The sequence below is a fragment of the Cebus imitator genome, unplaced genomic scaffold (genome assembly GCF_001604975.1).
Source record: "Cebus imitator isolate Cc_AM_T3 unplaced genomic scaffold, Cebus_imitator-1.0 Scaffold54, whole genome shotgun sequence".
In the NCBI taxonomy this organism is placed as follows: domain Eukaryota; kingdom Metazoa; phylum Chordata; class Mammalia; order Primates; family Cebidae; genus Cebus; species Cebus imitator.
This window is the reverse complement of record NW_016107369.1, coordinates 7674730-7701488: the sequence shown is the minus strand read 5'-3', so window position 1 is coordinate 7701488 and position 26759 is coordinate 7674730. Positions and strand designations below refer to the sequence as shown.

Below are 26759 nucleotides of genomic sequence, written 5' to 3'. Positions count from 1 at the left end.
AAAGCTTAATTAAAGATTAATTGAAGGCTGGGCCCAGTGGCCTCATGCCTATAATCCCAGCCAGTTGGGAGGCCACGGTGGGAGGATTGCTTGATTCCAGGAGTTTGAGACCAGACCAGGCACCATGGTGAAAGCCCGTCTCTATCAAAAAATAAATAAATAATACAAAAATTAGCTGAGCATGGTGGTGTGTGCCTATAGTCTCAACTGCTTGGGAGGCTGAGGTGGGAGGACCACTTGAACTCGGGAGGTAGAGGCTACAGTGAGCTGCCAGGGCACTCTATCCTGGGTGACAAAGTAAGACCATGTTTCAAAAAATAATAATAATAATAATTGAATGTAACAAGTAATTAGAATTCTTCAGTATTAGCCATGATTGTTCTTAGAAATCATTTTACCTTAATGAACTGATGCTTTTCTTTGGCTGTTTTAGTTTTACTATTACAAGGGCCTTTGAAATGCTTGAAAAAAATACATATATATATTTTGAGACAGAGTCTTGCTGTGTTGCCCAGGCTGGAGTGCACCCTCTGCCTCCAGGGTTTAAGTGATTCTCATGCATCAGTCTCCCGAGTAGCTGGGAGTACAGGCACGTGCCACCATGCCTGGCTAATTTTTTTTTTTTTTTTTGTATTTTTAATAGAGACAGGGTCTCACTATGTTGGGCTGGTTTCAAACTCCTGGCCTCAAGTGATCTACCTGGCTCAGCTCAGCCTCCCTAAGTGCTGGGATTGTAGACGTGAGGCACTACACTCAGCCTAGAAACTTGAGTATTTTAAAGGCCCAGAAACAAAAATTCTTGGCTGTTAGGGTAGAGTATATTAAATATGAAAACCTGTCAATGTTTAAAACATGTTACAGATAATTAAATAAAATACTGATCAGGTTTTATTCTTAGTGACCCATTTAATCCAGAGAGACTACTTTTCACCTACATTAGTGCAGATGTGCTTATGGTTTAATATACTTCTTAGTTTTATCCTGTGTTTTCATAAGACTCCTAACACTATGTTCTGCCACATATTAATGAAGTTCTTTATGTTTCTTTCCCCATTATACTATGATTTTCCTGAGGACAGGAGCTGCTTTTTAAATTTCTCCTAGCATAGTACATTGCTTATATTATATAATCAGAAAATATTGATTGTCTCCATATGTTATAGAAGAAGACTTAGTAATAAAATTCCAGAAGTTTTGAATTCTTATGCGTGTCCCCCTTGCTATAGGACAATATTAGTTACAATTTTTGCTTGATGTAACATCTGTCCTGGTTGATTATCTTGAAATTTTGTAGCCATCATGCCTTTGACCTCTATTGAAAAAACGTGCTTGATATTTGTTAGCATGATGAACTTTGTATGTCTAAGTTTAGCTTCAAATGATGTAGATAGTATTATTTTACAATGGTAATATCTGAAGTTCTTATATCTAATAATATAGTTCATTTCATCCTAAGGACAATGTGCATGAAAGTAAATTACAAAGTTATACAACTAGGAGGTCATGATGGAATTTTCAGGCATGGTACCTGCTTTAGTTTTGATGCTGAACCCATGTGTATATTCACTCACACTTTTAAATGTTTTCTGAGTAAATGGCTGTCCTCAAGCTGACTATGCTGCAGAAACATTTTAAGATGTTGATTTCATTGACTTGATTATCCTTTATATTTCCAACAATATGGGCAGAAGTATAATACATTTATCAATTGGCAAATTCGGTTTCCTTATTTGTAAAACATTTAAAAATTTGTAGTACATCCAGTTCAGAGTGGTTAATTTTGATTATAGTAATTGCCAAAGGTGATTGACGGTGTAAATGTTTCAAATATTTTTCTTTAATATTTCTAGACAACTCATTTGTTGAGATAAAACACTAATAAAATTGTCACTAAAATTGTTAATATGTATGTATATATTTATTTTTGTGAACTATGTTGGAATAATTTTTTATTTACAGAAAAGTTGCAAATGTGTTAATATGTATTTTAAATTGCCCTGAGTAATAGTTACTTATTTAGTATTTCTCTTAAAAGTTTAATATTTTTATTTTTTGTTTTATTTTTTTTGGAGACAGAGTCTCCCTCTGTTGCCCAGGCTGGAGTGCAGTGGTACAATATTGGCTCACTGCAACCTCCACCTTCCAGGTTCAAGTGATTATCACGTATCAGCCTCCCAAGTAGCTGGGAGTACAGGCGCATATCACTAGGCCTGGCTACTTTTTTGTATTTTTTGTAGACATGGGGTTTTGCCATGTTCCCCAGGCTGATCTCAAACTCCTGGCCTCAAGTGATCTATCTGCCTTGGCCTCCCAAAGTGCTGAGATTACAGATGCAAGCCATCGTGCCCAGCCCTAAAAGTTTAATATTTTTAATAAAAATATTCTTGCCTGTGATCTTTGTTCAATAGAAAAATATTTTAAACATTTTGTGTTTAAATGAAAGTATGCTGTCTTTGTTATCCTTTTTCCTTAAATGTCACTTTTCCTGTGGTGTAACATGACGGTTACTCACAGGGAGTGCTGTGAAATGTGTATATGGAAGATTTACGTTCTGCATTTATGAGCATGAATAAACGTTACTGAATCAGGACCTTAGGGATCATTTAGTTATAGAATCAGAAATCTGGTGATATGTTCACAGTTTCCTATTTTTATAAAACAGAGTAGTTTAAAACTGCACATGCCAGCCTTCCTCTCTATTCCCTACCTCCTTTTCTGTTGTAGTTACATAGTAACACATAAGGGCAGTTTGTAAGGACAAAAGACACTATATTTTTAAAAGTAAAAGATACTTTCTAGTGTAAGGCACACCATCATCTTATGTATTATTAAGGAAAAACAATGCTCTGTGAGGAATTGAGTTGAATCGGAAAACTTTAAAAAAAAGGCAAAAAAGTTGAGCCTTCTAAACTATGTTACATTGCTAAGATGCCAGGAATTATAAGATGCATACTGATTTCAGTGATGATGAAGTGAAGAAAAATGTGAATTTTAGATCCCTTTTTTTTTTGTTTGTTTTTATTGCATTTTAGGTTTTGGGGTACATGTGAAGAACATGCAGGATTGTTGCATAGGTACACACATGGCAGTGTGGTTTGCTGCCTTCCTCCCCATCACCTATATCTGTCATTTCTCCCCATGCTATCTCTCCCCAACTCCCCACCCCCCGCTGTCCCTCCACTGTTTCTCCCCAACAGACCCCAGTGTGTAGTGCTCCCCTCCCTGTGTCCATGTGTTCTCATTGTTCAGCACCCGCCTATGAGCGAGAACATACGGTGTTTGATTTTCTGCTCTTGTGTCAGTTTGCTGAGAATGATGGTTTCTTTCAAACATTCTCTGCTCTAACACAATTATTTTATTTGGGGTTTCACTTGGGACCTCTAGCTTTTTTAGAAGTCAATAGAGAATCATTCATTTGAACTGTGGCTCGCTTTTTGCTAAAATACTGTTGGAGACATGTTCTAATCAGTATGTCTGACTTGAAGAAGATATGAAAGTTTTTAATGAAGGATCACTTTTGTAGACAAATTTGAGTGCTTTTTGGGAGCAGACAATGAAAAGCCACATTGTGCTTCGTATAACTTGAGTTCTTGTGTTACATGGCCTCCAAGAGCCATTTCGTAGTGTTCTTTCTCCTTTGCATTTTTAGTGTTTCTCTTTACTGACTATTCACTTTCCTTCTATTTTATAGTTTAAAAAACTTTTCTCAACCTTGATTCTTTTCTAAACTATCACGGTTCTTTCTTTCCTCCTCCAGGTGATCAACAATTTCTTCTTTGCCTGCATTGCCCGGGTGACTCACAGATACTTCCCTACCTCATTTATTAATTAAGCAGTTCTCTGTGTAAGATCTGTGTCTCTACCATTTTGCTGAAATGGCTCACTCTTAGGTTCTTAGTAGCTTTCTAAGTTTCTGAAGCTGCTGACGTCTTTTTAGTTCATTTGTCAAAACTTGTCTTTACTGCGTCTAACATTGGGATCTCGCAGCTCTCTCTCTCTCTCTTTTTTATTTTTTTTTTTTTAGCGCTGTTGCTATAGTTTTTTGTCTGTATGCCAATCTTGTTATCCCATGATGCCTAGATTTTATTTGTTTCATCTACTCTATTATTATTATTGAAATATAAAATGCTCCATAAATGTATCACTCCAGTATAATACTTACTTGAACTTTGTGTTTTTCTGTCTTTGTCTTGGCCTTGTTTTTCACTGGTTACCTACTGTACTTTCAATCTTGGTAGGTATATTACAAGTTGACCATCTCTGATCCGGATATCGAAAATTTGAAGTCATTTAAAATTTAAAACTTTCTGAGCACCAACATGACACCACAAGTAGAAATTTCCACACCTGACCTATTGTGACAGCTTGCGATTCATTGCGTGTTCGGTGTACACAAATGTTGTTTTGTACACAAAACTATTGAAAATACTGTATGAAATTACCTTCAGGCTATGTGTATGAGGTATATATGAAACATAAATGAATTTTTGTGTTTAAACTTGAGTCCCATTCGTAAGATACCTCATTATGGATATGCAAATATTTTAAAAACAAAAACAAAAACAGCTAAACCTAAAATCTGAAATGCTTCTGATCCCAAGCATTTTGGATAAGGGATACTCAACCTGTATTCTGTTTCCACCTTCACATGGTATCAGTTATTTTTCCAGGTTTGCATATGGTGTTCATTATTATCACATGAACAAAAAGTTATAGGTTATAGTTTTGTTGCTTCATAGTTTCCTATGTATGTCCATTGTTGAATAATTGACTTGTTTCCAGATTATTTGTTTTGCTTCAAAAACATTGTAGTAGAATGTATTTTTGTTTCTATAACCTTTTGCTTCTGTTGTGTTATTTAGGTAAGATCCTTTTCTAAGAGTGCCATTAATTACTTATCTAAGGATTATCAGCAGTTTGCTAAACATTACTTAAAATAATATATATATACACATACACAAATATATATATATATATACATATATATATATATATATATACGTATATATATATATATACGTATATATATATATATATACGTATATATGATGGAATTTCGCTGTTTTCGCCCAGGCTGAGGCTGGAGTGCAGTGGCACGATCTTGGCTCACTGTGACCTCTGCCGCCTGGGTTCAAGCAATTCTTTTCCCTCAGCCTCCTGAGTAGCTAGGATTGCAGGCGTGCACCACCACACCTGGCTAATTTTTGTATTTTTAGTATGGGTGGGTTTTCACCATGTTGGCCAGTCAGGTCTCGAACTTCTGACCTCAGGCGATCCACCTGCCTCGTCCTCCCGAAGTGCTGGGATTTGGCCGAGCCATTGTGCCTGGCCAAATGTACAAAATATTATTTGCTAATTTAGTAGTTGTACAATGATGGTACTTCATTTTTGCTTTAATGTTTTTTTAATTGTTAATAAGGGTATTTCTGTATGTTTAATATTGAATTTATATTTCCCTGTGAATTCTCTCCATATTATATCTCCCATTTATCTATTTATTTTTTTTTTTTACAGTTTTTTTTCTTGGACACAGGGTCTCGTTATGTTGCCCAGGGTGGTCTGGAACTCCTGGGCTCAAGCGTTCCACCCACTTTAACCTCCCAAAGTGCTGGGATTACAGGCATCAGCCACCTTGCCCTGCCTGTATTGTAGTCTAGTACAAATGCCATAGCAGATACACCTATTTTATATTGTACAATTTCTAAATTATGTTCTTTTTAAGCCAAATGTGCAGAGGTACTAATGTTGATTCAGTTTGATGTCTTTTGCAATGTAATGCTTTAAAGTCTAGGTTAAATGGGCCTTTTTGCTCTTCTCATGACATAAAATTTGGAGGAAAATCTGGTAATTTTTCACTTTATTAACTCGCCGTTTTTGTTATGATAGCAAAATGTACTCTCATACAGTGCAGCAGTTGGAGGGAATTTTTGTTGTTAATTTATGCCTAGGTTTTTTTTTTTTCTGCCTGTTCATTTCACTTGAAGGTGCTTTTAACATGTAAGATGAAACTTGGCATATGATAATTCTGGTCAATGGAAAATGTCTTCTAAGACCTTGATACACATTTACATTGACAGTAATTAAGACATATCTTTCTGTGTTAACTTTAACCAACTGATGTAGTACAGTTTCATGGGTAGTTTAGACTTGAATTTGGTTGTTAAATAGATTACTTTACAGTGGACCATTATCTCTTCCTATGGCTGAAGTGTCACAACTGAATGAATTTTTGCTGTCATCTTTGTGCCATCAATTTAACTCATTTTGAAATCTATCTTGACCATCTCACTCCTGTACTTCCTTTCCCTTACTGTTATGTACTATTACCTTTTACTTTCTTATAGTGACTTGAATTATTGTTATTTCTTAAGGTTCCTTCTTAATTGCCATCTCCTTTTAATATATTCTTTTTTGTGAGCTCAGTCTTCTTTCATTTTAACTTATATCAACCTCCCCTGAAGTCATGACTCTAGCCTTGTCAGCCTTCTCTTACCAGCTAGAGGTCTGTGTTTTCAACTTCTCTTTTGGCTCTGTCATCCTGCAGCAAATTCACCAACTTTTTATTTTATTTTTATTTATTTATTTTTTGAGACAGAGTCTCACTCTGTCTCCCAGGCTGGAGTGCAGTGGCATGATCTCAGCTCACTGCAATCTCTGCCTCCCTGGTTCAAGCAATTCTCCTGCCTCAGCCTACCTAGTAGCTGGGGCTACAGGCATGCGCCACCACGCCTGGCTAAGTTTTGTATTTTTGTAGAGACGGGGTTTTACCATGTTGGTCAGGCTGGTCTCGGACTCCTGATGTCATGATCCGCCTGCCTTGGCCTCCCAAAGTGCTGGGATTACAGGCGTGAACCACTGCACCCGGCCTAGACTCACCGACTTAAGTGACCTCAGGGCCCTGGCCTACAATGGCAATGAGTAAAAGCAGGCCTTGGGATAAGAACAAATGTTTTTCTACTGCAGGAGAAAAAGAGGACAAGTGGGATGATAGATGCCAGCCAGCATAAGCTTAAGGTGAGGAAGACAGTCTTGAGGACCGAGGAGAGGAGGAGAATGGAGGTCTCATGCTAGCCATTGGCTCCAGCCACAATTGCTATTTGAGATTGTGGCCTCAAAGCTATCAGATCTAACAGTTTTTTTTTAAATGAAGCTGTTAATCTGTATTTTCATTTTAAATATGTGATTTTAAAAAATGGAGTTGAATTTCTGTGAAACACTACATGGCCAAGGAAAATGTGCCCATGGACAAAGTTCTGTATACAGGCTCTTAGTTTGTAATCTTCTCCTATAAAGGTGGCACTTTAAGTTTGGTATGTTATCAACTATCCTTCCCCATTATTCACTTGTTTCTTTGTTCGTATAATAGTAAAACCATGTATTCAGCTTTTTAACACCTCCTTACCTCATGACTTCTTTATTTGGGAAAGGGATCTGGGTCATGGGAAAGGCTTTTTATGATTTAAAGGAAGTTTGTACATGTTTAGAAGCTGAAGAGAAACCAAAGAAGTGATTCCAGAAAGAGAAAAAATATTAGAACACAGTATGTCCACTGGGGATGGCATCAGGGTAGAGAAGCCAGCCACAGACTCCAGGAGCTGATGCTGATTCACCCTGTGTGCTTTTATTTCCCAATAATTATGTTCTAGCCAAAAAGTTTTATTTCAGTTTTTCTTTTTATGGATAGCATGTTTCCTCAAATTTCTTGAGAGAATGTATTGTACTTTGAAAAATGTAGTCTGTTTTTTGTATGAATTTTTTTTTTTTAGGTATTCTTGAATTCAGTACTCCTTTCTGTGTTGCTGATTTTCATGGGATGAGTAGCGATTGTCATAGATTTACTTGTAGTAAGTGGAAGAATAAGAAGTTGAATTCAGCTTTGCTGTATTCTTATTCACCTGGTAGAGCATGTAGACTGTTATTACAGAAGCCGTGGTGAGTGTACCATGTTGGGTATGGTAGATTTTCCCATAACATGTGTGGGTTTTAATTCCCTGACTTGCCATCCAAGGCCTGCCCTGCTGCTTCTCCCAGCATCGGCTGACATTGCTAGTTATTCCTGGAATCTGCTAGGAAAATTTATTTGACGGTCTATCCTCTTTCTTGTAAGGAGTTACAGTTCTTTGGCCCTATGGGATTTGTCCTCACACTTTCCATATGCTTTCTATTTCTCACTGGTCTGGTCTGCTGATATCATCTGTGTTAGGATTTCCTATACTTTATGAATTTGGTTTTTATTTTCTTATTAAGTTGAGATAGGATGGAAAACAGCTAAATTTTTAGGTTGTATTTAAAAACAAAATCAACAAATTTGATCATCGAATTGGCTTTTATTCGTTCTTCATGAACTGGGAAGCATTACATCTATAGATTTGGAGCCCCATTGTGCATGGCAGAACGGTTGTGTTTTTGTAAGGTACCTTGAGCCAGATCAAGGAAACAGCACAATATAAAAGAGCAGATTTGTTAACATCAGGTTAGTTCAGGTTACTTTTCTTGTAAGAGTTAAAGCAGAAGAGACCGGAACTTCTGTGTCATGCCAGTTCAGGTTAACTGAGCTGTTTCGGATTGGTTTTTGTGAATCTGGGTTTTTTTGAAACACCGGCCTGTTTGGGATTTATCTGTTCTTAAAGTTTCAACTCGATACAAGTGTCTCCACTTTGATCTGGCCTGCTGGAGCCAAATGCAGAAGCTCAGTTCAAAACAGTGGCCTCCCATAAATTTTATTTAACAGTTCTTGGCAACGTTGAACCAAAAATCTTTTCTCTTTATGGAGGTTGCTTTTCTGTTTCTGCTCATGCTAATTCCCCTTAGTCCCCCTCCCTCCGTCCCTCCCTCTGTCCCTCCCTCCCTCCTTCCCTCCTTCCTTCCTTCCTTTCCTCTCTCTCTCCATCCCTCCCTCCCTTTCTCCTTCCCATACCTCCCTCCCATACCTCCCTCCCATTCGTTTCCCAGGTTGGAGTGCAGTGGCACGATTTTGGCAAACTGCAGCCTCCACCCCCCAGGTTCAAGCAGTTCTCCTGCCTCAGCCTCCTGAGTAGCTGGGTAACAGACGCCTGCCACCACACCCAGTGTATTTTTAGTAGAGATGGGGTTTTATGATGTTGGCCAGGCTGTTCTCGAACTCCTGACCTCAGGTGAGCCATCCACCTTGGCCTCCCAAAGTGCTGGGATTACAAGTGTGAGCCACTGTGCCCGGCCTACTCCCCTTTCTTTATGTACATATCTCAAACATAATATACCATTTACTTTTAATATATCTGTGACATTGCTCATAAGCTTATCTGGCATAGAATGTTTTTGCCCAGTTGTTTTGCCAGAGAAATATTGCCACTGGTGAATGTAGCTCAGTAACTCAAATCAAGGCCTAGGTTCATATTTGGGAACCAGTACCACGTCATAGCTTTGTCACCTTGTGTTAATTATGTCTTTAGCTCCTCCATCCCTCCTGAGAATTATGGATAATAATAGTATGTGCCACTTGATATTGGTATGAACCAATCAGATGAGACAGTCAAAGTAAAACACCTGGGACATAGTCCTGAAACATTATTAAAATGGTTGGGTGAATAAGTACGTGCCTTGGCAGCTCAGCTCTGGTGTGGCATTTTGTTTCACTTAGCCTGATTTTCTTCTAGCCCTCTTCCCCTTTTTCCAGACCCCACATCAGAACTAATGTTCCCTTGTCTTCCCCCAAAATGTTTTTCATATGGAGAGTGTAGTATGCTTCCCATGATCCTCTTTTATTTTAGTTGGGGATTATTTCAGTCATAATGTATTGTCTTTCAGTAATCAAGGAATGCCGTTCTTCCCCAGGTGAAATGAATTAAAGTGCCTTTTTCCTTGTATGACTTAAAATTTAAAAACCTTTAGCGTTTCCCATGTTGCCTAGTGTGACATAAGAAGTATATATTAAGTCTCTGACCCAGGTTCCTGGCACAGATCTTCTAAAACTTCTAAAACCCCTGTGAACTTTCTTGACTGTCAGGGATGATAGGAGTATCTTTTTTTTTTTCTTTCCTTTTGAGACAGGATCTCACTCTGTTGCCCAGGCTGTAGCAGAGTGGTGCGAACACGGCTCGCTGCTGCCTCTACCTTTTGGACTCAAGCAGTTCTCCTGCCGCAGCCTTCCTAGTAGCTGATACCATAGGCATGGACCACCATGCCTGGCCAAATTTTTGATTTTTTTTTTTTTTTTTTTTAGAGATCGAGGGGCGGGTCTCACTTTGTTGCCCAGGCTGGTCTCGAACTCCTGGGCTCAAGCAGTCTGCCTGTCTTTGCCTCCCAAAGTGTTGGAGGCATGAGCCATTGCTCCTGGCAGGAGCATCTTTTGTTACAGTATTTGATCTTAGTCCCTGGTTCCTGACAGAGCTTCTAAGACCTTTGAATTCTCAGGAATGATAAGAGTGTCTTTTTAATATATTAGTACGATGACTGGTGGTTGAAAGCCCCTGAACAGCTTTAGAATGGGGACTGGTTTCCAGGATAATCAATCATGTGATTAGAGGTTTGCAACTTTCCATCCCATCCCATTAGATCCATGGAGGGAAGACGGGAACTCTCTAAAAGGAAAGTCTTAGAGAGCTTCCGGGTTGGTGAACACATACAGGTGCTGTGCCCTCAGAGGGCTTCCCTCCTGCGTTACCCCATGCTATGCATCTTCCATTTGGCTCACTTGTGTCTTTGTAACAAACTGGTGAATGTAAGTACCTGTTTTCTGGAGTTTGTGAGTCCTTCTAGGAAATTCTCGAACTCAAGGAGAGGGTCAGGAGAAACTCCCTTCCCACCTCCCATGCAGTTTATTTTCTGTAGGTAAAAAATACCTGAGGCCTGGACTTGGCGATCATCATCTGAAGTAGGAGCATCCTGTGGGATCTGAGCTATGAGGACTAAACTCTGACCTTTTTGTCTCTTGCCCAAATTTCTACAGGGGTCTGGGGAGTCACTCTTTATAAACCATAAAATCTCATCAGCTGAGTTTTACTTAACCAGCCTGACTCTGGCATAACATCACAGGAAATAAGGAAATGAAAATATTTTACCTTAAAGTATGTTCTTTGCCATATTTTGAAGTGGCCCTGCAAAGCCATCTTGTGTGTGTGTGGCGGGGGTGGGGTGGGAATGTGCATCTATAAAGAATCTCTGTTAACTAGATCTTTCCCCTTCCGGCCCTCCCAATCCTGAAGTCATTAGCTGAGAGTCTAGCACCTTTTAAAGGTCTGACCATCTGTCGTCTCTCTGGGTGGTCACCTGTGAGACTTCATCTGTGTGTTAAGAACATTTTTCTCCACCACCCCTTATCTTAACCCAAACACTCCTTTCTATTTATTCCAGGTCTTTAGTTAATAACTCCTTCAACCAATTGCTAGTCAGACTTTGAATCCACCTGAGACCCACCTCCCACTGCCCCCTAAAGTTGTCCGACCTTTCCAGATCGAACCAATGTGTACACCTCACATCTATTATTGATGTCTCATGTCTCCCTAAAATTAAGCTGAAACCAACCACCTTGGCCACGTATTCTCGAGACCCCTTGAGACTCTGCCTCAGGCCATAGTCACTCATACTTGTTTCAGAATAAATCTTTTCAAGTATTTTACAGAGTTTGGCATTCTTCATCAGCAACTAACTATAGGTAGACAGTGTCACCATAGAATTGAACTGTAAGACATCTGGTTGGTGTCTTGGTGTCTGCCAAGAATCGGACACTTGGTTGTTGTGGAACACCCCATACCCTAGTTGATGATTTGATGTTGGAATTTATTGGTGGTATATAGAAGAAACATAGTGTTTCTTTTTACCTAGTGTGTCAGTCAAGGCTCTCCAGTGTGTGTGTGTTTATAAATACAAATATATTTATATGTGTAAAGACAGAGACACTGAAATTGATACTGAGGGAATTTTGTTTTGTTTTAGGGGCAAGGTCTCACTCTGTTGCCCGATTTGAGTGTAATGGTGCAGTCGTAGCTCACTGTAACCTCAGACTCCTGGGATCAGGGGATTCATTCTCTTGCCTCAGCCTCCCAAGTAGCTGGGACTAAAGGCACGTACCACTGTGCCTAGCTAATTTTTAAATTTTTCTATAGAAATGGGGTCTTTCTGTGTTGCTAGGTTGGTCTCAAACACCTGAGCTCTAGTGATCCACTTAGGCTTCCCAAAAGACAGGGGTTATAGAAGTAAGCCTCTGAGACTGGCCTGTCTGACTTATTTTAAGAAAGAAATTGGCTTACTCAGTTGGGGATGGCAAGTCAGAAATCTGTAGGGCAGGCTAGAAACTCAGGCAGATGATGCTGCGGTCATGATGCAGAATTTCTTCCTTGGGAGTCAGTCCTCCGCTGTTGCTCCTAAGGCTTTTTGTTACTGGTGGTGGATCCATGAAGGTCTGCAGCAACCTCAATTCTTGCCTCCTCAGAGGAAAGAGTTTTCCTGAGGGGCATAAGGCAGAAGAAGATACTCAGGCAAGTTTTAGAGCAGGAACGCAAGGAAGGAAAGTACACTTGGAAGCGGCCCAGCATCTGCAGAGATACTGAGGGCGACTTGAAGGACAAGTGCAGGTTTGACCTTTTGACTTGGGGTTTTATATGATGGCATACTTCCAGGGTCTGGTGTCTGTTCTCCCCTGATTCTTCCCTTGGGGTGGGTTGCCTGTGTGCACAGTGGCCTGTTAGTGCTTGGGAGGGGAGCATGTGCAGTGTGTTTACTGGAGTTGCACTTCCCTTACCAGCAGAATGTCCCTGGAAGGTCATCCTCTGCCATTTTGCCTCTTAATGTGCATGCTTGTGGTTATTCGCCCAACCCTTGAGAACTTACTAGGAAGCTGCTGATACCAGTTTCAGGTGTTTCCTGTCTGTAGGGAGACTTCCTTTCCCTGGTGCTGCCTGTGACCTGTTACTATTTTAGTGAGGCAGTGTGACAACTGCCAGACCACCACCTGATGGTTGCCTTAACTTTCCTGGTGGGTGTGGGGGCCCACTCCTGCCCTATGTATGTCTGACTAACTGCCCCCTCTGATACTTTCACCTGACTGGATGAGGCCCACCCACGTTGTGGAGGATAATCTTCTTCAGTTAAAGCAATTGGTAGTAGATGTTAGCCCCCTCTATAGAATACCTTCACAGCAGCACCTAGATTAGTGTTCTATTGAATAACTGAGTGCTGTAGTCTGTCCACATTACATGTAAAACTAACCATCACACCTAATGTGCTCTTAATCAGTGTAAAAGACACTGTGTGCTAAGTATTGCACCAATAGATTTTAGACTATAGATACTGATACCAATAAACATCCAGTGAATGTTTGTGCCTCAAGTTCTCAAAAACAGTTCTGTTTGTAGTGATTGGAGAGCATGTATGGTGATGGGGAGTTCTGTGCATGTTTATCCTGCTTGTCTGAAGAGGCTGTCTTCCCCCATTTTGAGTAGTTAAATATGAAAGTTATGATTTGAGCCTATTTCCTTCATGCTTATGTTTAGTGAAAAGATCTGTATATTGGCTAAATTCCAAAAATTTTATAAAGAACCTGATTATTTAGAATTCAGGCCAAATACACTGTTGTTACTGTAGAGAGGAAAGCAAACGTTGCTTTCTGATTTATTCAGAGTGCTCTGAAGGAGAGAATGGAGAATTTGTGTAGCAAAATTATGGCTTAATAAATTCAATGACTGTTAAGCTGATACACTTAGTACATACCCTTGAGAATGAAAACTAATGGTTTGCTGAAACATATCTCTAGTGTATTCTGTAGCAATTCATTTCTTCTGTTAACCTGTAAAATTGCTTCTTACATAAGTAAAGATGTCACCTCTACTTAAAATGAAAATCTCTTCTATGGGCTATGGAATTGCTCATTTTGAAATAGTGCTGTTAGAAAGTAAACAGTGAATTAGAGCTGAATCAGCTAGAACTGTCGCTTCATGTCTCTATGTAACTTACCATCTGTTTTAAAGATTTTGTACATACTGTCACCGATATAAAATATGGTCCCTAATATTCTAAATTCTGAACAATTATTATATAACATTGCTTTTTTTGAGATGGAGCCTTACTGTGTTGCCAAGGCTCTAGTGCAGTGGCATGATCTCGGCAACCTCCACCTCCTAGATTCAAGCCATTCTCCTGTCTCAGCCTCCCAAGTAACTTGTATTACATGCACATGCCACTGCGCCCAGCTAATTTTTTTTTTTGTTTAGTACAGACAGGGTTTTGCCATGTGGGCCAGGCAGGCTTGAGCTCCTGACCCCAAGTGATCCACCTGCCTTGGCCTCCCAAAGTGCTGTGATTACAGGCGTGAGCCACTGTGTCTGGCCTATTATATAACATTTAAACCCAAGAAAAGTAGATAGTTACCTTTGATGCCGAATTTAACTATGTACTTTATGATGTTTTCAAACTGTTAAAATATGTTAACTCTAAGTGGTATAAAGAACCCTTTGCTTTAAGGGTGGTTATTAGGCCTGTAAGTGCACCTCACTCCAACCTGGGTCAGATCATCTTGACAATGGTGACACCAGTGCTGATTGAAATCAGAGGCATCATGCATGGAACTCTAAGCATTCTGCTCATGCAAGGTGGCTTTTGGTTTTGTTTTAAAATCCAGTTATATTGATTTGAAGAGTTTAATTTTTTTGGTTGAAATTATGCTGTTCTTAAATATGTATATATTTAAACAAATGCATAGGCTACTTGGTCTGAGCCTAAGATAAACAATCTCATGTGTCCCTGTAGCTAACTAATAAAATAGCAGGATTTTTGTTTTAACTTTGTTGTTGTTGGTATTGAGACAGGGTCTTCCTCTGTTGCCCAGGCTGGAGTGCAGTGACATCATCAAAGCTCACTGCAGCCTTGACCTCATGGGCCCAAGTAGTCCTCCCACCTCAGCCTCCTGAGTAGCTGGGAGTGCAGGAATGTGATACCATGTTTGGCTGATTTTTAAATTTTTTGTAGAGATTAGGTCTCCCTGTATTGCCCAGCCTGGGCTAATGCAGTCCTCCTGCCTGAGCCTCCCAAATAGTTGGGATTATAAGTCTGAGATTTAATTTTTTTTTTTAAATACCTTTTTTTGGCTGGATGTGGTAGCTCATGCCTGTAATCCCAGCACTTTGGGAGGCCGAGGCAGGTGGATCACTTGAGGTCAGGAGCTCAAGACCAGCCTGGTCAACATGGCAAAAACCATATCTCTACTGAAAATACAAAAGCTAGCCGAATGTGATGGCAGGCCCCTATAATCCCAGCTACTCAGGAAGCTGAGGTGGGAGAATTGCTTGAACCCGGGAAGCGGAGGTTGCAGTGAGCCAGGATCTCACCACTACACTCCAGCCTGGGCAACAGAATGAGACTTTGTCTTAAAAAACAAACAAACAAACAAAAAAAACCTTTTTTTTTTCTTTTGAAAAACCACAGTGTGAATGGTGCTTTCTGAAGTGTTTTAATTGAACTTTAGGAATGTAAGTATCTTCTATAAATAAAAATAACATCTATGGTTTTGTTTTATTTTGTTTAGTGTGTGCCATGAATTCACTATTATTTTCAAAACTGGGGGACCATGTCATTATAACTTGGGGGACTTAATTGTGTATGTCTTGGAAACATCTAAAATACCTCCTAGTACAAAACTTTTGGGAAGATTTTAATGACTATTAAGTGATACTGACCCAGCCTAAAGTAAGTTTGTAATGTAATTAAAAAAAACCTTTCTTTTGGTTTATTACAAATTTCTTTCTGCAGAAATACTGAGGGACATTGTCTACTTGAGTTTTTCTATTTGATGCATTTAACATCATAGTTCACTGATTTTCCTACAAACAAAACCACATTCTGTTTTCTTATTTTACTTTTGGAATTTGAGTTGTTTGCAGTTTTCTGTGGTTATGAACAATGGTATGAGGCTGGTCACGGTGGCTCACGCCTGTAATCCCAGCACTTTGGGAGGCCGGGGCGGGTGGATCACGAGGTCAAGAGATCGAGACTATCCTGGTCAACATGGTGAAACCCCGTCTCTACTAAAAATACAAAAAACATTAGCTGGGCATGGTGGCGCGTGCCTGTAATCCCAGCTACTCAGGAGGTTGAAGCAGGAGAATTGCCTGAACCCAGGAGGCGGAGGTTGCGGTGAGCCGAGATTGTGCCATTGCACTCCAGCCTGGGTAGCAAGAGTGAAACTCCGTCTCAAAAAAAAAAAAAAAAAACAATTGTATGTGTCTCCGGGAGACACGTCTCTCAGTGAACATAAATTTAAGAGTGAAATTGCTGGATGGTAGGATATGCCATACCATCTGTCTACCTGACATCTTGACTGTCTTTCAAAGTGATTGTACCAATGTACGTTCCCACCAGAGCATCTGAATGTTTCCGTTGCCTCACATCTTTGCCACATTCTTGACATTGTTTGACTTTTTTAATTTAATGAAGCTAGTAGATGTGTAAAGGTTCTTTGAATTTATGTTTCACTAATAACTAAGGAAGGAAACTGAGCATCATTTTTTGTATTTAAGGACTTTTTGTGTTTTCTAACTTTTATCTATTTTTCTCTTGGATTGTTTGTCTTACACATTTATAAGAGTTATACATTCTAGATACTTAGATTTTGTTGATGATACGATTTCTTATTTGTGACTTATCTTTTTATTTTCTTGATGGTATCCTTTAATGAACAGAAGTTTTTTATTTTAATGTAGAATGAGGCCAGGTACAGTGGTTGGCCAGACATAGTGGCTCAGGCCTGTAATCCCAGCACTTTGGGAGGCTGAGGTGGGTGAATTGCTTGAGCTCAGGAGTTGGAGACCAGCCTGGGCAACATGGTAAAACCTCATTTTTACAAAAAATACAAAAATTAGCCATGTGTGATGGCTCACACCTATAGTCCCAGCTACTTGAGAGGCTGAGGTAGGAGGATTACTTGAGCCTAGGAGGTGGAGGTTGCAGTGAGCCAAGATCACACCACTGTACTCCAGCCTGGGCAACAAAGGGAGACCATCTAAAAAAAAAAAAAAAAAAAAAAGTTTTGTATTTTATTTTTTACATGCAAGTCTTGAATTAAGTTTATTTTTATATATAGGGTAGAACAAGAATTTAGTATAATTTCCCTCCACATGCATAAACACATTTACAAGTACCATTATTAAATAATTCAGTCTTTCTCCATTAATCTGCAAGGCTTACTGTGTTATAATTAATAGTTTATATGGCAGATCCTCTCATTAGTGTTGTGTTCATGTGTAATATCTTGATTCTTCTTGGGCTTTTGATTTTTCATGTGAACTTCATATACAGTTAGCTTGTCAAGTTTTTTCTTTTTCTCTGCTTTTTGTTACTAGTATTGGCACCATTGATTGGAATTTGTTGAGTTTTTTTTTAAAAAAGTATCCTGCTGGATGTAGTGGTTCACGCATGTAATCCCAGCACTTTGGGAGGCTGAGGCAGGCAGATTGCTTGAGCCCAGGAGTTTGGCACCAGCCTGGGCAACATGGCAAAACACCGTGTATTGGTTCATTTTTGTGCTGCTGATGAAGACATATCCAAGACTGGGAAAAACAAAGAGGTTTAATTGGACTTTACATTTCCACATGGCTGGGGAGGCCTCAGAATCATGGCATGAGACAAAAGGTACTTCTTACATGGTGGTGGCAAGAGAAAATGAGGGAGAAACAAAAACAGAAACCCCTGACAAGCCCATCAGATCTCATGAGACTTATTTACTATTATGAGAATACCTTGGGAAAGATGGGCCCCTATGATTCAGTTACCTTCCCCTGGGTCCCTCCCATAACGTGGAATTTTGGGAGATACAATTCAACTTGGGATTTAGGTGGGGACACAGCCAAAGTGTATCACCCCATCCCTACAAAATCTATAAAAATTACCCGGTTGTGGTGGCGTGCGCCTGTAGTCCCAGCTGCTCAGGAGGCTGTGGTGGGAGTATCAGGAGGTTGATGCTGCAGTAGTGAGCTGTGATCGCATCACTGCACTGCAGCCTGGGCAACAGAGTAAGACCCTACCTTTAAAAAAAAAAACCCTCCCAATAAAATCTTGTGGATGTAGATGTACAACACATATGCATTTATATTCCCTAGCACTGCCCATTGACAGTGCCTGGAAGTATCTCCCAATAGCAGTGAACATATCTGGCACCCGAATCTTGATTTCTAAATACAGTTCTCTAATAAAAGGAACCAGTACTCCTTGGAGAAATGAGACTGAAACATGTAGTTTCAGAAAATGAGGAAATGATTTTAAAAAAATGATCTGGTAATGTCAAAATGACCTAGAAGCCATCTTGAAGGGGTTTCCACTGGCCAAATCTGGGAAGGTTGTGCTACCAAATAAATAGTAGTAGCGATTGCCAGATACAGTGGCTCATGCTTGTAATCCCAGCTACTTGGGAGATTAAGGCTGGAAAATTGTTTGAGGCTAGGAGTTTGAGACCAGCCTGGGCAACATAGTGAAACCCTGTCTCTAAATAAGTGAATTAACAAAAAATACCAGATATGATATCACACACCTGTAGTCCCAGCTACTCAGGAGACTGAGACAGGATAATTGCTAGAGCCCAGGAGTTTGGGTGAATTATGATCACACCACTGCACTCCAGCCTGGGTGACAGAGTGAGACCTAGTCTCTTAGGAAAAAAAAAGATGGATTGATTGATTATAGTAGTGATTAACTATAGTAAACAATAATAATAATGGATTATACCCCACTTGATAAATTAATGAATAACACAAATGTAAGAATGAATAAATGATTAGCCAGGTGTGGTGGCACACACCTGTAGTCTTAGCGGCTAAGTACAGGAGGATTGCTTGAGCCCGGGAGATCAAGGCTGCAGTGAACTGTGATTGCACCACTGCTCTCAAGCTTGGGTGAGAGAGCAAGACCTTGTCTCAAAAAAAAAAAAATTTTTTTTTTAATTTAAATAATGAAATGCAGAAGCTGATTGGGGTGGCTCATGCCTGTCTTAGCACTTTGGGAGGCCAAGGCAGGCGGATCACAGGGTCAAGAGATCCAGACCATCTTGACCAACATGGTGAAAGCCCATCTCTACTAAAAAATACGAAAATTAGCTGGGTGTAGTGGTGCCCGCTTGTAGTCACAGCTACTCGGGAGGTGGAGGTTGCAGTGAGCAGAGATTGTACCACTGCACTCCAGCCTGGAGACAGAACGAGACTCTGTCTCAAAAAAAAAAAAAAAGGAAATGCATTAATTGAAAGCTTGATGAGGAACCAGATGTTTATATAGTTTTAGATTACCTTTCTGTGAAATACTAATTAGAAAGGGGGAAAGAATAAGTAACTCTACAGTGGTGGAAGCCTGGCAGATAGCACCTTAATCAGTTAATCAAAGCGAACATCATTGGTAAGAATACAAGTCAAAATTGTTTGCCACGGATAGGATGCCATGAGAACACAGTATTCTTTCTGTGATATTCTTGCTAGTGTTTTTGCTTATTCTTTATTCTATTTTTAAATAAATGTTATTTTTAAGTATGATATGCACACAGAAAGAACAGATCTTAAGTGGATAGGTCAATGAATTTCAAAAATTGGACTCATCCAAGAAACCAGCCCTGAGATCAAGAAAATGAAGCGTCATTTCTAGAAGCCCCTGATGCGACTCCTACTAGTTATAGCAGTGATTAGTTTTGCCTGGCATTGAACTTTATGTAAATGGAATTAGGTAGTATATACTTTTGTATATGGCTTTTTTCTTTCAGCATTGCATTCATGATGATTCATGTTGCAGGTAGCAATATTTTATTACTTTTATTGTTACAGTATTCTGTTATATAGAACTCCTCAATTATTATTTTTTTCTTTCTTATTATTTATTTTTGAGACTGGGCCTCTTTCTGTCACCTAGGCCAGAGTGCAGTGGTGTAATCTCAGCTCATTGCAACTTCCATCTCCCAGGCTCAGGTGATCCTCCCACCTCAGCCCCCTGAGTAGCTGGGACTACAGGAATGTTTTGCTAATTAAAAAAAAATTTTTGTAGCGATGGGGTTTCACCATGTTGCCCAGGCTGGTCTCGAACTCCTGGACTCATGCAGTCTGCCTGCCTCAGCCCTCCCAAAGTGCTGGGATTACAGGTATGAGCCACTGTGCCCAGCCTATCTTTTCTTTCTGCTATGGATGTATACTGCAGTGTTTTTGGCTATTAGGAATTGCATTGCTATAAACATTCTTGTTTATGCTGTAGAGGAGAAAGATTTCTTTTTCTTACCAATGGCTAGGTACACGGCTAACATCCTATGACAAAAGACAGATTAACAAGAGAGAAGCACACAAATTTATTAATATAAATTTTACGTGACACAGGAGTCTTCAGGAATGAAGACCCAAAGAAGCAGGGACATCTCTGTGTCTTTATGCTAAATTTGATGATGATTGGGCAGTTGTGCAGAAGGATGATTGGAAAGGGGGGCATGATGTAGTGGTAATAAACTAGGCCTATTTGTCTAGCTGCTTCGTGTCCCTGTGTCTTCAGAGATAAGGGCATTCCTTTCCTGTAGGTATAAGGAGGGTACCTATAGAATGAAGGTCTTATGACCTACTTTGGAGGAAGGCTAGAGAATTCTTTTATGGCCTACTTCATAGTAGAAGGACAGGAGAAGGTTGCTTCTGTGGTTTTCTCAAATGCTAAGAATGCCATATTTTGGAGTAGTATATGTTGAACCCCATTAGTATCTTTTGCTACAAATATGTGTCCATTTATGCTGGCTGTCTACCTAGGTGTGAAATTGCTGAGATATAGCATATTCATTTGTTCGACTTTAATAGATGCTGCCAATTTTCCAAAGGAGCTCTATCAGTTAATGCTGCTACCAAAGGTATAAGAGAGTCCCATTTGCTCCACATTCTTAGTGACATGGTTTTAATTTCAGCCATTCCAATGGGTATGTAGTGGCACCACCTTGTGATTTATTTCTGATGACGAATGGGGTCAGTCATCTTTCATCTGACTGTTAGCCCTTTATTTGGTTGTCATCTTTTGTGTGGTATCACCCTTCATCTGCCTTTTAGGTCTGTCATCTGGGATCATTTTTCTGCTGTGCAAAAATGTGTCTATTGATGGTAAAATCTTGGTTTTGTTTGCCTGAAAATGTTTATTGTTCTAGAAGGAGTTATCTTTAGCTATGTAATTCTGGGTTGATGGTTCTTATAGTTTATTGAAAATAATAGTTCTCTCTCTCTCGTGGCTTCCATTATTGCTGTTGGGAAATGAGCCATCACCTTAATTGGTATACATTTGTAGGCGATTTTCTTTTCTTTCTACTGCTTTTAAGATTGCTTTTTATATAGTGGACTGTAGTTTTCCTCTTATGTCTCTTGGTATTGATTTTTCACTTGCTTCTTGTTTGCTGGCCTATCTGGATTCAAGGATTGGCATCATTTGTACCAGAGAGTTTCTCCATTATCTTCGTCTAGTACAGTTTGAGTATCCTTGATCTGAAATGCTTGAGACCAGAAGTGTTTTAGATTTCAGGTTTTTTCAGATTTTGGAATATTTGTACTATACTTTGCAATTGAGCATCCTTGTCGGAAAATCTGAAACTCTGAAATACTCTAGTGAACGCTTCCTTTGAGCATCATGTGCTGTGTCAGTACTCAAAAAGTTTCAAAGTTTGGACCATTTCAGATTTCAGATTTTCTGATTTGGAATGCTCAAGTTGCGCTCCTTTTAGGCGAATGTTAGGTCTATTCACTCTGTCATCTATGCTTCTTAATCTCTCTTCTTGCTTTGTTGCCCAGGCTGGAGTGCAGTGACACAATCTCAGCTCACTGCAACCTCCGCCTCTCAGGTGTAAGCGAGTCTCCTGCCTCAGACCCCCGAGTAGTTGGGATTACAGACTCCCGCCACCACACCTAGCTAATTTTTGTATTTTTAGTAGAGATGAGATTTCACCAGGCTAGTCCTAAACTCCTGACCTCAGGTGATCCACCTGCCTCAACCTCCCAAAGTGCTGTGATTACAGGTGTGAGACACTGTGCCTGGCCTTAATCTCTCTTTTTAAGCTTTGCATTTTAAAGTTCAGTTATCATGTTTTAAATTTCTCTACTGTTTGGTTCTTTTTCCATAATGTTTGGTTATTTACAGTCCCTTATTTGCTCATATTTTCAAACTTCTCATTTATACATATGTGCATATATGTTTTTTTGTAAATATCACACTTTGTCAGCTTTAATATTTGGCATAGAGAGAAAAAAGCCTGAAACTAGACTTTAGATGAAGGTTATGACTCAGAATCTCTTGGCTGTCCATATTTTTCTTTCTTTGCTTTTCATTTTGACACAATCTCAGAATTTTTTTTTAAAAAGTTAGATATATCAGACAACTTTCATCTACCATTTGTCCACCTTCCCCAAATGTCAATATCTTATATAACTACAGTAAAATTATCAAAATCAGGTAATTAACATTGATAGGATACTATTAACTAATCTCTACATTGTATTTGTGTTTTGTCAGCTATTCCAGTAATGTCTTTTGTCTGGACTTTTTGTCCCAATCCATATAAGTCAATATCTTATATAACTACAGTAAAATTATCAAAATCAGGTAATTAACATTGATAGGATACTATTAACTAATCTCTACATTGTATTTGTGTTTTGTCAGCTATTCCAGTAATGTCTTTTGTCTGGTCTTTTTGTCCCAATCCAGGATCAAACATTGCAGTTGTTATGTTTCCTTATTTCCTTTAATCTGTGGTGTTTGTTAAATGGTGGTTTTTTTACTTCCATTATTCTTTTTACATGTATCCATTGAAATTCTATAAAAAAGAGCTTGGCTTTCTCTTCTATGTACTTATACATTCACTTATTTGTTTTTATCACTATGGACTTATGGATGTTTGTTTTATCCTATAGGTTATAATCCATTAAATTGTCCCAGATTCGGCCTCTTCAGTTTGGTTCCACTTCCTTTTTAGAAGACCCCATCTTTTTTGAGGACTTCCTTACTTTTTGGCACTACAAGATATTTCAGACTCACCTGGTATTTTTCCTGTCCCAGTTTTGCAGCCAGACATTTCTCCAAGTAGTCCTGGTTCTTTTTATTGAAGGATGATGTTTAGAAACCACCGTCTGGGTGCTAATTGTGCTATTAAGATGTAATTACCCTTAGGCTCTCTCAGAGGACAGAGCTAGGAAATGAATATATGTATGTTTACACATATCTGCATTTGTCTGTTCCTGTCTGCCTATTAAAATACATGTTAAAAACCATGATTTCATAGTGATACCTCTGATTCAAATCTAACACCCTGGAGTTCATTCTAGCCTTTCTCCTTTCTGTGTTCATTTAGTCTCTAGCCTCAATGTCTATAGTCAAGATACTGGTTTCCACAGTTGTTAGTTCTTCTGCATTCCCTTCAGGGTGGTTATGTGGTTATGTTATATATTCCTAATGTAGTTTAGTTGTTACTGTTTATGTTTCACTTTAGGTTCCTCTCATATACTGGTTGACGTTAATTATTTGATATTTTTATTATGTGAAACATTACCATGGTTCTGAATGTCAAAACTATGCAAAAAGATATATTTTGAGACATGCCGCTTTCCCCTCTAGTCCTTGTATTCCATTTTCATTCCCCAATTCCCACTCCCATGGTTCCATAATGCTTGTAAGATAAAATTCAAACTTCAATGTGATTCACAAGCCCCTTCATCTTCTCAGTTTTATTTATTTATTTATTTTTAAATAGAGACAAGGTCTCACTGTGTTGAGAACAGCCTTGGCAAACTAAACTCCTAGGCCCAAGTATCCTTCTTCGGCCTCCCAAAGTGCTGGAGTTACAAACATGAGCCACCGCACCTGGCCACAACTCAGTTTTAGCTTGTCCTTGTACATGATATTCTGGCTGTCTCAGATTTTTCGTTATACCTCAGATGTGACAGACTCATTCATGTCTCCATGCGTACATTCTCTCCCTCTGCCTGGAATGGTGCTTCTTTTCTCCTAACCTTGCCTATCTGTAATCATTCAAAACTTACTTCCACTCCTACCTTTATGGAAAGACTTCCTTTCCTTACTTTCTTTTCAGTTGCCTCTTACTCTCCCTGCATTTAATAATCTCACTCTGTCACCCAGGCTAGAGTGAAGTGGCATGATCGTGGCTGGCTCACTGCAGCCTCAACCTCCCAGGCTCAAGCTATCCTCTTACCCCAGCTCCTGAGTAGCTGGGACTATAGGCTCACACTACCACGCCTGGCTAATTTTTGTATTTTCTGTAGAGATGGGGTTTCCCATGTAGCCCAGCTGACTTTTATAACTTTTAATTTAAATTTTTGATACATAGGCTTGCCAGCTTCTCTATGCTGTGAGCTCCTTTAAGACAGGAACTTTGTCTCTGCATTCCCTATAGTCCAGTTCTTGCACTTGTTTGTTATTCAGTATAGAGACTAGATTTCAATTATTTTCACCGTCTTTTCTTTATTTCTTCTCTTTTCATTTCGCTAATGACGTAAGCCCATACAATGGAACGTAAATCCTTATAATGTGAAAACATGTAGGCTTAGAAAGTCAAGACTGTATCATTGCCAGGTTTGCCTCTTCACTTGAAAAGTTGAAGCTTCCTGCCTATTTAATCTGTTAGATTGGAAGAAATTGTTGTACCAGAAATAAATCCCTTCATCAGTCTTTTAAGAGCCTTAGTAAGCTTTTAAATTGTCTTTACTTTCATCCAAAAGGTAAGTTCAGTGACCTTCCAAATTGTGTTTCTAAGCTGTTTATGTTACTTTTTAAATTCTATATTGCTTACTTAACAGATTATGCTAAAATGCAGGGCATTATTGCTACCAGTCTCTTCACCCATCTGTTTCTTTTCTTCCTCCCTCTTTGTTGCATTTACTTACTGCCACTCCTGTGTATGCTATCTAATCCTAGCTCGTTCTCAAGTCCTACATGAAATTTGGAAGAGGGGTTTAGCTGCAATGTAGACATCACACTGTAAATGTGAAGGGAGAACTTTAGGAACTTGCTTTGTGAGGGCACAAGGCTTGCATTGCTTCAGTGTTTGATATCTGGGTATAGCACACTATGAGAAAGCATCCACTTAGTAATGTGTCCCGTATTCTTTATAATAATTACTAAAATGTTTTACTTTTTTATTTAGAATGAAGACAAGTGCATTGTAGATTTATACCTTAGTGAAATTTTCCAAATTGAACATAACCGTGAAACTATCACTCGAATCAGGGAAAAGTTCCCCCTTTTTCTTTCTCCCAGTCTCTACTTCCCCCTACATCCTACACTCAGTGGAAACTATTATTCTGACTTACATAGTTTTGCCTATTATTGACCTTTATAAAACAGAATCATATAGTATATTTTTTCATGTGTCTGGCTTCTTTGTTTCAACATTATGTTTGTGAGAATTATCAGCGTTGTTGTATTAGTTATGGCTCATTTTTATTCATTGCTGCGTAGCAGGCAAAACTAAGGCTGGTGGACTGGCTGTTTTTGTAAATAAAGTTTTATTGGAACCTAGCCAAGCCCATAATGTCTATGGCTGCTTTTATACTCCAAAGGCAGGTTTAAACAGATGTGACAGCGACAGAGACTTTACGGCCTGCAAAGTCTGAAATATTTACTATTTTTGCCCTTTATAGAAAAAAAAATCCTGATTCCTGCTGTATAGTGTTCCATTGTATTAGTATTCCACAATTTGTTACTGGGTTTTGGCTATTACAACTAATAGTTATTGGGAAATTATTGTGTTTTGGGGACCTATGTATCCATACTTCCAGTAGGCATTTACCTAGGACTGGAATTGCTGGGTTGCAGGGTGTGTTTATATTCTGCTTTATTGGATACTGCCAAACAGCTTTACAGTTACATTCCCTTCACCATTGTGTGAGAGTTGAACTGCTGCACATTCTAAGGCTTGGTGTTGTCAGATTTTAAAATTTTAGCCATTTTCATCATTATGTAATTTTCTCTCATTGTAATTTAATTTGTATTTCCATGGTGATGCATGAAGTTGAACACCTTTTTATATGCTTATTAGCCATTTTTATATTCTGTTTGGGTGGCCTGTCTTCTTCTTCTTCTTCTTCTTTTTTTTCCCCCAGAGACGGAGTCTTGCTCTGGCTGGTATGTGGTGATGTGGTTACAGCTTACTGTAGCCTCGGACTCCTGGGCTCAAGCAATCCACCTGCATCAGCTTCCCTGGGACTATAAGTGCACACCACCATGCCTGGCTAATTTTTGATTTTTTAAACCAAGGAAGATACTGAATTTTTTATTTTTATTTTTAAATTGTAGTGACAGGGTCTAGCTATGTTGCTCGGGCTGTTCTCAAGCTCCTGGGCTCAAGTTATCCACCTGCCTCAGCCTCTCAAAGTGCTGGGATTACAGACATGAGCTACTGTGCACAGCCCTCTTATTAATTTGTAAGGAGTTCTTTATGTGTTCTGAATCAGTCCTTTGGTAGATATATGTATAGCAAATATTTCCTTCTGTTTTGAGGCTTCCACTTTTATTCTTTTAATGTTTTAAAAATAAAAAAAATTTAATAACCATAATGAGTACAACAACATGGCTGAATCTCACACACACTAAGGTGATGTTAGACAGTGTATTTGTGGATACATGGACAGTGATCCTCAGCCTTGTCATAGTACTACCTGTAAACTTCATTGTCTTAAACCTTAGTTAGACTTTTATGTTTTTCAGTCTCTCTTAATTGAAAGTGTGGTTTGTTATATAGTTATTTGACCCGGGGTTTGGATAAGGACGACGTTCTTAATTCTGCCCCACTCGGTTTT

At 39.1% G+C, this 26759-nt stretch overlaps 1 protein-coding gene across 8 annotated transcripts in view; it reads left to right on the top strand.

Annotated features, from left to right (window-relative positions):
* Positions 1-26759, top strand: part of SIPA1L1 (signal induced proliferation associated 1 like 1) — a 393891-nt gene that overhangs the window by 158244 nt on the left and 208888 nt on the right. The gene's annotated exons all lie outside the window — the stretch shown is intronic.